Here is an 11209-nt window from a genome sequence, read left to right as displayed (position 1 = left end):
CATCGCTGCTATGAGGTCGAATTGAAAAGTGCCTGGTTTTTGTATTTTGGAGCACTTATTTTTTTTGTAAAGTTATTGGCGTTTGAACACGTCAATTTGATTTTCTTCGGACTTTTTAGTACTTTAGTTGATGCGTACTCACGGAGCCGCATTCCCGGATAGCCGAAAAAACTAAAACCCTCCGATTTTAATTAAATTAAATCAGAAAACTTGTCGCTAAATTGAGGACAATCGAGATTGGACAAAAAAGTGTCTCAAAAATATGCAGCAAGCTATTTAAAAAAAATTCCAAACATTTTTAAGAGATGTGATTGGCTAATACTTTTACTCTCATTGAATTAATCAACAACAAGAGCCCGACTACAACAGGGAATCGACCCCCTCACCAACCAAAGTGTCCCTCTTTGGTATTTTTTATGACATCCATTTTCGGCCGACAAACCCTAAATTTTTTGGCATTTTTGGCCTTTTTTAAACATTTGTCCCCCATCGAGAAAATCCTAGATCCACCCCTGCATCCGCCCCTCAGTTTGAGGGCCCTTAATAGTTTTTTTTATATTTCGGCTATCCGGGAACGAATTTATTTTTCGGCTATCCGGGAACGAATTTACTTTTCGGATATCCGGATATTCGGCTCCGTGACACGCCACCCTTTAGTTTTCTTCTAAAAACTGACAACGCAATTTGTAATTTTTCGTTTTAGGTTTGTTTTCTAGTTATTTTTTTGAAATATTCAATTTTTGGCGTAACTTGCACGCGCACCAGTTTTTCTTGTTTTTTTTCTTAGCTTTTTGAAGAACTGGATTTTGAGTTTTTGTTTCATTCGGTCTTTGAAAAAAGAAAGATATTTTTAAAATTTCATAGTAATTTAACTACCAAGAGATTAATGTTAGTCGCAGCTGAGATAAACGCGTTGTAAGTTTTCTTTAAATTAAAATGAGATAGTTTATGAGCCGAAATTACTAGCTGACCTATGTGAGCGTTATATAAACTATCCAAAAAATTTTCTACCAGATAAAATGCCAATTTTTAAAAATTATTTCTTATCATAATTTTATTTTAAATTACTTATTATTTCGAGCTCAGACTTTTGAAGTTTACTCGTGAAATAACCCAACAAGGGGTTAATTTCTTCAAAAAACAAGAGTGGTACACAAATTTGCTGCGTTATCGAACTACTCCTCCTTTCAAAAATTATTTAGCGCGTGATTTCTTTGTATAGTTTTTCATACTAACTATTGTTTTCACATTGTTAATTGCTCAGAAAATCATTTTGGTCGACCTGTAACAAGACTGCTCGTATCAGGGCGAAGCCCTGAATGTTCCGACTGCCTTTTAACGTTTATGGAGCAGCAATAACCTAAATATCATTAACAAATTAAATGTAATAGAAAAAATGAATTTTTTTTTAATTTGAATTTTTTTCTATCAAAATCATCCCCCCACACGCCATATAAACTACAAAAGAATAGATTTCCCTCCTTGTAACAAATCAATTATGGCACATAAGTTTTTTTCAACCAATTTCGAACGATTTTAAGGACGGAGCGAATCTCCGCTTACGTTTTAATCGCGCTTTATAAAAATGATCACATGTGAAATATTTTTTCAAATTTAAGCTCAAACAACAATAATTTTCGAATGAAATTTAAAAATTTTGTCAAAAATGGCTAGTTAAAAAGTCGAAAATTGTCTGAAGAAAAAAACCCACCCCGAGCACAAATATTCAGTTACTTTCGTATCGAAAGTCGGAACAATTATTCCGTTGTTTTGAGTCGGGTTTCGCATTTGATCTATATTATTTATGTATTATTGAATAGAGCCTGTAGATGAACTTTAGATAGTTTATGGCACCGGATTTTTTTATGTCTCTCACTAGAAGTTTTTGCAGAAAATGACGGAAAATTGGTGCTCTGATTAGTGTTATCTAGACAGCTTTTGATCTTAACTAGAAATTGCAGAGTTTGAAAAAAATTGCTGCCTTCAACTCAGAGCTAGAAAGATGGTAGTAGGTTTGTAAATCGATGTATCAGCGAACCGAAAACGGGTTGACTATAATAGTGAACCGAAAATTCATGATTCAAATACATAATCACATTAGCTAAATACTGAGATATTTACAAAAACGACAAATTTTTTCTCGAAACAAAAACTAAATCAAAAAGTGAAAAAAATTAACTCTTTCCGTGAGCCCCGTTTGGTTAAATTTATTAATCTAGCGCAGGGAAAACTTATTCTGTAAGTCTTTATTTCCGCAGTAGATGTTTTTATTACGCTATTCGGTTTACTGATCTGGAATTTAGTGACATATCAATTTACTGTACGCACATCTAAAAGTTTTTACCGGAGAGCATCTTTTTTTAATTATGGTGGCTTGAAAAGTCGCAACTTGGAATCATTAATCATTTTTTGCCGTTATCATCTTCTATTAACGCGTAGCTGCAATGTTACAAAACCTCAAAAAGCATGCCATTTTGAATTGAGCAAGCTTTGTTGGTCCAAATAACGCAAAAATATTCGAGAAATTTATCACTTTCAACTTGGCATTTCATGTGGTGGAAGGTGTCCAAAATACTCTCAAAAGCGTTTTTGAATTTTATCACCAAAAGCTACTTCATATACTCTAAAGAGCAGTACAAAAACATGGCTCCACTCTGAAACGAGCAGTCTTGTTATATTTAATTCAAAAACTATCCATATTCTTTTCCAAAATGTTTTCAACTTTCAAAGTTGGCCAGAAAAACCTCCTATTTGAAAATAATTTGGAAAGTATTATCAAAGAGTGTATGTATCTGAAAAAAAAAACTAATAAGAACTCATTTTTTTTGCAGGTGGAACAGTGTTTGAAACGTCTGGCCGAAACTTTGTGCTGGATGCTTCTTCTCCCAACTACAGTCTGCAGCTGATACCATACCTGTCAAACATCAACCCCAATCTGCCTGCAGTTCCAGGGTCTTACCATGTGACTCAATCTAGGAACCAATTTAACTTTCATAATCAACTTTCACACGTTTCATAATCAGAGCAGATGTTTTGTTACATTGTTCTCAAGTTACATGTAACAAGTTATTAGTCTTTTTTGGCATTTTACGGCAAAAAAATATTATATAAGTACGCTATTTATGAATTTAAAAAAAATAAACTTTTTTGAACAGAGAGAAAGAGAGAGGGAGATATCAAAAAAAAATTGGCCTTCCTGAAAGAAGAATCATAATATTCAAGAAATTAGCATATAATATTTTGCCTATATTTTACTATGTGTAGAAAACTAATACCTCACAATTAATGTAAATAACAAAATATTAAATTGGTTCGAATGTAGAATTCTCGTGCCGCCTCGCCTCAGCTCGGCTCTAATGGTCTCCTTCGAAGCAAATGACGACTTGACACCGGTGTCGATCTATTTCACTCCCGGTAAGTCTATGTTTGTATAATTACTTGTATGGGACATGCTTTCTTGTTTTTTGTTCCAACTTTCAAAGAAAACGGAATTTTTATGCTTGGGGTGGTTTTTTATCAGTATACAACCAATTCATACTGATGCTGAAAGCGTAACGCGAATCACACACAATTATCACGCACAACAAAATTGTTCCAAATTGAATTAAGGCTAGCTAAGCTGATCAGTCATATTAATTTTGTAGCTGGAAGTTTCGGTGGAGTCCCTCATAGGCGAAAGATTGAATGAGCCAAAACAAAAATCAGCCAATCAGACTTCAGTATTCCAAAACTTAGAAATAAAGCGTGAAAACTTCAAGGAGAGTGAACATTTTCAGGGACTTAATATTATATTGGATGAGCATAAAGATGCAGAAACAATCAAAACTTTCAAATTGCCATTGACCGCCCGAGAATTGGAACGAATTGTATATTTCAACGGTTTCGTTATAAAAAAAAAGAAAAATATAGCTTTTATTTTTTTCCTTTTAGTTGAAAGGCAATTGATTCATTTTGGTAAATGTTTTCGACTGTTTTTGCTTTCGGTCTTTCGCCCATTTGGTCCTTTGCCAATGAAAATAGCCCATAGAATTTCACACTTGATCTTCGATTTCATCCAATCTTGATAGTTTTTCGATATTTTACCCCAAAAACTAATCGATATGGATGCAGGGGCTGTCGGAACATTCAGAGTTTGCCCTGATATACAAGCAGTTTTATTTTATTTGACACTCCATTTTTAAGCAAAGGACTGCAAAACTTTTAAGATAAATTGAGCATAAATGATTTTGCCTTCCAACAAGCCAAATTTGTTCAATTCAAATATCAAAAACTGCAACGGAAAACTCGAAACTGAAATATTGTTTTTAACCTTTTGAGTCATGATTATACATCTGAACTCTGGTATTAATTTCTATATAATAACATAGAAACACTCAGGGCTAGTGTTAAACATACCATTGACAAACATAATTATCTTATTTCAGAAATGAATTGTAATGATGTTCTTTTAGATAACACAAATATTGAATAGCAACACTCAAAAGATATTGCAGACAAAAAAACTTTCAACAAAAAATTCTATTTTTTTGTCAAATTGCAAAAACAAACGTTTAAAAATATTAGGTATCTACTATAAAATCCCCCCATTCTGATTAGTTAAAACTTTGATTAACTTTTTTAAAATGTAAAACAAAAAACTAAAAAATGCGTATACCAAAAAAAGGTCTCATTGAAACATTTTTTGGACTAAATTTGAAGAGCGTTTTCCCACCATTGGCGGAAAACTTGCTGGAAAATTGATGAAAAAAGTAGAAAAAGATTTCACATTAAATAATTTCGTAAATATAAAACGCTTAAACACTCAAAATATGGAAAAAAATAATTATCAATAAAATAACCAAAGAACAGGCTAGGCCCTTATAACATAAGCTATTTTATCTCAAAAAATTGCAACTTATTTTAACCGAATGCTGGTATTTGTCTAACAAAACTTTTTTGATTCCAATTTTTGTTCTGACCACTGAATCTAGGGAGGAAACCTGTATGCGTTTTTTATAGCTTTTCGTTCTTTTTGATTGTTTTCCATGCAAAATCAGTACCAAAATTAATCAATTCTATTCACGACATAAAAAACGTTTCAACAAAATATCTCAGTGTCGGTAACTTTCAAAGATTTGTACCGGAAAGACCGGTTTGAAGTTTGTGAGTTGTAGGTTTAATAATACAATCCCATATATCGAATCTATGGAACAACTGTTTGTGATAAAGTTTCCAATTGTGAAAATTGAGTGATAGGCATTTTTTTATTACAAAAACTACTTAAGCTGAAATTTAAAAACTGAAGAAAACTTCTCCATGTTGTATGTGCGAGAAATCAAATCTGTGTTCAAACAAAAGTTTTTCAAAAAAAAACTGCATACAAGGATGTAATTATTTTTGGACCTAGCCCAGAATCATTTTTTACACTAAATAACCGCAAATTACAATAATAATTTTGTGTTTAGTCAGATTTCTCTCTTCTTGTTTCAAAATGCTGAGATATAATAAGTTTGTCAAAAAGTCAGGTCACGGTTTTTCGACAGCTAGTTTTTTTGCAGCATAGAGGGTCTGACAAAAATCACAGTTTGTACAATAGTTTTGAAATTCAATGGTTAACTTATTATGCGAATCGGCGAATGTTTTTCATCTGTGCTATTTTTGCCCCTTATTTCATGGGTTTTTTGATACGAGAAAACACAAGTTTTTTTTTGGATAGAACACAAAAGTTTAAAGCGAAACTCGATTTTCCTTTTATGCGTCAAACAATTCTCATATAGTTTCCATATATATAGTTTTTTATGGATGAAAATTGCATGAAAAACATTCTTGGTCAAACCGGGTAGATTGAGATCAAACTATCAATACTGTTTTGTTTTTTTGAAGCAAACAACGTAGAACAATTTAACTTCGAAGCTTAAGTTTCTTAACTTAAAAGATCAAGAAACAACGAGTGTAGCCGTTTACTGAGCTCGTTACGCCCAAACGTTTCAAGTCCAGGCAATATTTTTGATAAAGTTCTGAAGAGCAAACCATCAAAAAAACTGAGGAGAGGGTACGCCCTGGATAATGTTGGGGTTGGAAACAAATCTGGAGGGCTTTTAGTTAAAATGATGTAGAACAATCACTCTTTGATAACACTTTAATTTTGATTTGTATAAATAAAAAGAAAATAGGGAGAGAAAAAGGCCCGTTTTTCTGAACAAGGGTAAAAAAAATCAAAGTTTTCAACCTCAGTTCAAATAACAATTAAAATAGTTTCGATGGATTATGTTTTTTACCCTGTTTGCCCTTTTCTTGAGGCAGCTGAAATGCGAGGAAAAAACACACACAAGTCCAAATATTCTCCGGAACTTCGGTATTCGGAATTAATCAGATGTATGATCTATATGTTAATTTATACCTTGTTAATGTTAATGTTTCGATCGTCAAGGTCGTCATGTTTCGATTCTATCTGCAATATCAAATGATCGGTTTGAGAAAACGGACTTTGAGGTTGAATACAAAACACTGATTGCGAGCCTCGGTACTGTCTCGAACTTCGCAGATGACGATTATGATTTGAATTTGGATGCAAACGCACTGGACATTAACGTAGTTTGGCGCATTTCTGACACGGCAGTATCTGGGTTCCATGAAATCACCATTTCTGCGAATGACTACAACGCTACGTCATATATAGACATACAAAACACTTCTAGTGGAGCTGCACAAATATGCCCACAATTTTCGGAATACATTTCAATACATTCTGACGATTTGAACAAAACTGGATTTACGAAAGAAGATATTAAAATTTTTTCCCGAATAGCAATTTCAAACTGTTATGTGAAAAATCTAGAAGTTCACTTCAGATTGGAGAATTCGTCACACTTTTTGATGATCAAGCGGATATTTATTTCCAAATTTGGAAGAAATCTTGAGCGAACTAAGACGAAGTCTGAATTTTTTTCGTCTCACGGCGATTCAAGGTCACCTGATTACGTAAGACTGGATCTCGGGGATGTATACAATACAAATGCATATTGCTCTGGAAAAGAATTTATGTGTGGGAAGAGCGAAAACGAAATTGAGATCACAATGATTGTGACCTTTTTGGATCATCAGGAGCTACAAAACATGCAACAGTTCCCGTTCAGTTTGGATTACAGGGGGGATGCTCTCTTCAAAAGTGAAAGTGGGATCATCAATTTTGATTTCGATCCATGGGGTAAGCGTAGGGTTGTTTAGAGAAATTGTTGTCATCCGTCCCTGAACGCAGTAGCGTGCCGAGAGAGGGGGGTGGCGACCGCCCTTCCAACTCCCTCAATTCTGGTTGCAAATTTTTCCAAAGGGTCCTCTTTAGTATAACTTTACGACATCCATTCTTGACTGACCAAATTCAAAAAATTTCTAAAGGTCGATATTATTAATTTTGAGGGGGGAGCGCGCGCCAAAAAAAACCGTTTTTTTTTGTCAAAATTTTCCAAAAAGTGCCCAAAAACGCCTTTTTTGCCTGTTGTTTTTTTCTTAAATTTGCTTGCGGTGCAGAAAGTTTTTGAAAAAACAGGGTTCTTGGAGAGTACAGTATTTGTGGAGAGCTCAGAAAATCCAATTGGTCTATTTAAAAAACAGTTCATGAAAATTTTTATTTTTTTTTGAAAAACCGCCCCCCTTAGAAAAATTTCTGCGCACGCCACTGCCTGAACACCAGCAAAAACCACTTCGACGGAAAACTCGTGCTTTTCTTGGAACGCAATCTCGTGGACAGGTAAAAGGGTCCTGAAGGTGCGACGAGAATTTTTAGGATTGATTGGCTAATAATAGTATTTTATTAATTGAGATTAAAACTTCTCTTTGGGTTAATGAAAAAAAATCATATTCGAGGTTTCTAAAGAAACTTTTAATAGGTTTTTTTCTATTTCCAAATCTTCGCTCGCTATTGAATGATCTTTGTACCAAATCTTCGTCGATAAGTTTGATTTCATTTTTTCTGACTGATAAATATCCATATAAAATAAATCCTTTGATTTCTAGCGACACCCAAAATCTGCTCGATAGCCCAAGTAGTTGCGGATACTTACCCTGTTCAAGAAGACGGAAAATTCATAGTGAACTTCGATATGGAGCACTGCCAAAACTCCAGAGCCGCCGCCAGAGATCCAAGTATGGCTCTCATAACGCCACACTATGTCCATTTAGAGTCATACTTCCATTTTTCGACCACTGATGAAAATATTTTCTGCCAATTCGACAATATCAGCGCGTATGTCAATTGCACCGGCAATTGGAATCTTCTCGACACTATAAGTTTCACAATACATGTGAAAGTTGATGCTGACAAGATGCCGTTAACTTCTCGCGACTACTTGGCCGAAACGTTGTACTGCGTCGAATATAGGCAATTTATCAGAAATGAACTCAGTTCAATTTATTCTGACGATTACCAGTTTTTTGAAAAGTGCGACTCAGTTTCGATCTCTATTTTTCGTTCGCCACAGGGATGCGACGATGTGGTCGATCTTTCAACTTTTGAAGAATGCCAAATCAGAACTTCCTCCGATATGTTCATTAAAAGGTCAGGCTTGACGGCATTTTTCACTAACTTACAACCCGGCTGGCTTAGTAACTCGTGGGGTGGCGTTCAGTACATGAAAATTGGACTGAAAGCCGAGTATAAAATAACTGGAATTCGGATCCGAGCAGAAGACAACGTGAATTGCTTCTTCATTAAAGTGAGTTTTGAGGGCACGTTATGGTCGCTGTTCGAAGACAAACTCGGCCACTCTGTTTTCTGTGTGAACCAATCAGAACTGGTTGATGTGGATGGTCTATCGGCTCATTACTTTAAGTTCACAGATTTACAGACTCGCTATATAGGCATGGAATCGATTAACTTTAGGCTCTCAAAATTATACCTGGTATGTTACATACCTGAACATAAATATTAAAATTGACATCATCAAACCATATGCTTTATTTGTATGAAAATATTAAGTTCCACTTATTTCTAAAACATACCAAAATACTATTTGCTCGTTTACATCATTTGAAACAAATGGTAGCAGAAAATCAGGTATTACGACCTGTTTTTACTCCCCTTAACACAATTATTTTAGTCTTAGTATCATGTTATATGCAAAACATATCCTGATACCCAAAGCAGTTATAATATTTTGGAGCCTAAACTTAAGTCGAGTATTGTAGGAATTTTTGTGACCGACTACTCTGGAGATGTGAATGCTGTCACGATGCGATTGGAACTCATGGGATGTATGGAATCAAATACGTTCTCATTGTCAGGTTATTACCTTAACATATTTTTCTTTTTTCTTCTGTGTGAAGTTTTCACATAACATGTAACTCACGTCAAAAACAAGCCGCTACAGCCTGTTTCACTTGCTAGCACCCAAAAATAATTGGTACAAGTAACATTCACCTTTCTAAGTTGTTTTTGCAACCAGCTCATTTTGCTTTCTTAGAACAAAAGAAACGAGGGTAAAATTCAGCTTACAGAATTTACAGATTAACATCGAAAAGTTAGTAGATTTTTTGTTCTTTCGTCAAAGTTTGAAGAATCTTCGTATTTCTGTCGACAAAGTGCTCCGTCGACAAAGGGCTCCGTCGACAAAGGATTTTTATTTAATTTCAACGCAAACTGAGAAATAAAAAAAAAGGTCAGACAGGGCCAAGAAATATATCACTTCAAAGCAGTTGCAGTCGTGACTTCTATCAATATTATGAAAACTCTAAAATTTTTCATATTTAGAGCGAATGAAGCCACTGAGTAGAAACTAAAATTTAAATTTGCGTAAACCTTGTTCTTGAAGTGTCCTTTAGCCCTTCCGGCACCAAAAATTTCATCAGCTCAATCATCAGCTCAATCTTGAAATGGGAATTTTTTCGGAATGCATTATAAGCCGGCTCATTTGAGACAAAAGTGTTTTAACATGATACCTGATTCAGTCCATCTACAGTTTTTTTGTGCAATACCGAACTTTTTTATGCAGAGAGTGATACTTCTTCTTACCGATTCCTGAAAAGTGAGTCGCAATTTTTGTTTTGCGCAAAAAATAACGGTGTATCATTTACTTAGAGGTAAAGATTATTGTTCCGGCTTTCGAAGATTTCCCGCTTGTTAACTAAAAATTTTTTATGGAGTTTTCCACAAGCATAGTTCGCACAATCAGCCGAAAGGCATTGTTCAGTTGAGCTTAATTATGAAAAGATATTTCACCTCTGATTTTTTAAAGTAAAATTACGAGGATTTAAAGATTGCAAATTTGGCCAATTTGGGACAATTAACGGGCGTAGGTGGAATTTAAGTCTGTCTTATAAATCGTTCAAATTGGTGAAAGCAGGCTATTTGTCATATTTGCCATACGTTTCTGGTAGCAAACTCTATCATTTTACAATCTATATGGCGAGTGGGGTGATAATTTTCAGAAAAACCTCAAACATTTTTTTAAATTTCTTTCCTTTGTTTTATGAAAATTTCATTGTTTTATTAGGCAAACACTGATCCATATAGTTTAAAAAGTAGCCAAAACATTCAAGGTTTTGCCCTCATACGAGCAGTTTTGTTCAATTTCAAGCAATCCGGATCGATTTTTTTTTCAACTCTGCTAGTATGAAACTTGAAAACTTGGAAAATTTATAAGTTCAGGCCAATCAAGACTGTTAGTGTATCAGGTCAAAATTCTGGATATTTCGACTTCCCTTTGATTGGTCTCGAATAGTTTTTGTTAAAAGAAAATATTGAAAACTATAAATTTTGGACAATATAAATTAAGTGTACAAATATTAGTCGTACGAAATTAATGCGATCACTGAGCTATCATCAAATTAAATTGGAACGATTTTGTTGTGCGGGATTGCTCGCCACTCATAAATAGATCGCGTTGAGCTTTCAGCAATATGAATTAAATCTTGAAAGTGCGCATAAATTAGTCGCGCAAAATTAGTTATTTATTAAATTAGTGCAGAGTATAGCCATTTGGAGAAACTGTTTTTTTTTTTCACATTATGATGGAACGGTATCTTCGTTTAGGTATTAATTTTTTTGTTAACAACTATTACTTCGATCGCCGAAAATTGACTGATTAAGAAATAAACCACACCAAGCATAAATATTCCGTTCGCTTCAAAATTCGGAACAAGAAGTGGAAGACCCGTAGTCTATTATATACATTTATCAGCTACAAGGCAGCAGGTTCGTAAAAATTGACAAAAAGTGGAACATTTTAAAAATGCT

At 34.3% G+C, this 11209-nt stretch overlaps 1 protein-coding gene across 1 annotated transcript in view; it reads left to right on the top strand.

The window, feature by feature from the left end:
* Positions 1-11209, top strand: part of LOC134846290 (uncharacterized) — a 64667-nt gene that overhangs the window by 33364 nt on the left and 20094 nt on the right. The gene's annotated exons all lie outside the window — the stretch shown is intronic.

The sequence above is a fragment of the Symsagittifera roscoffensis genome, chromosome 5 (genome assembly GCF_963678635.1).
Source record: "Symsagittifera roscoffensis chromosome 5, txSymRosc1.1, whole genome shotgun sequence".
NCBI classification, from domain to species: Eukaryota; Metazoa; Xenacoelomorpha; order Acoela; family Convolutidae; genus Symsagittifera; species Symsagittifera roscoffensis.
This window is presented reverse-complemented; position numbering and strand designations above follow the sequence as displayed.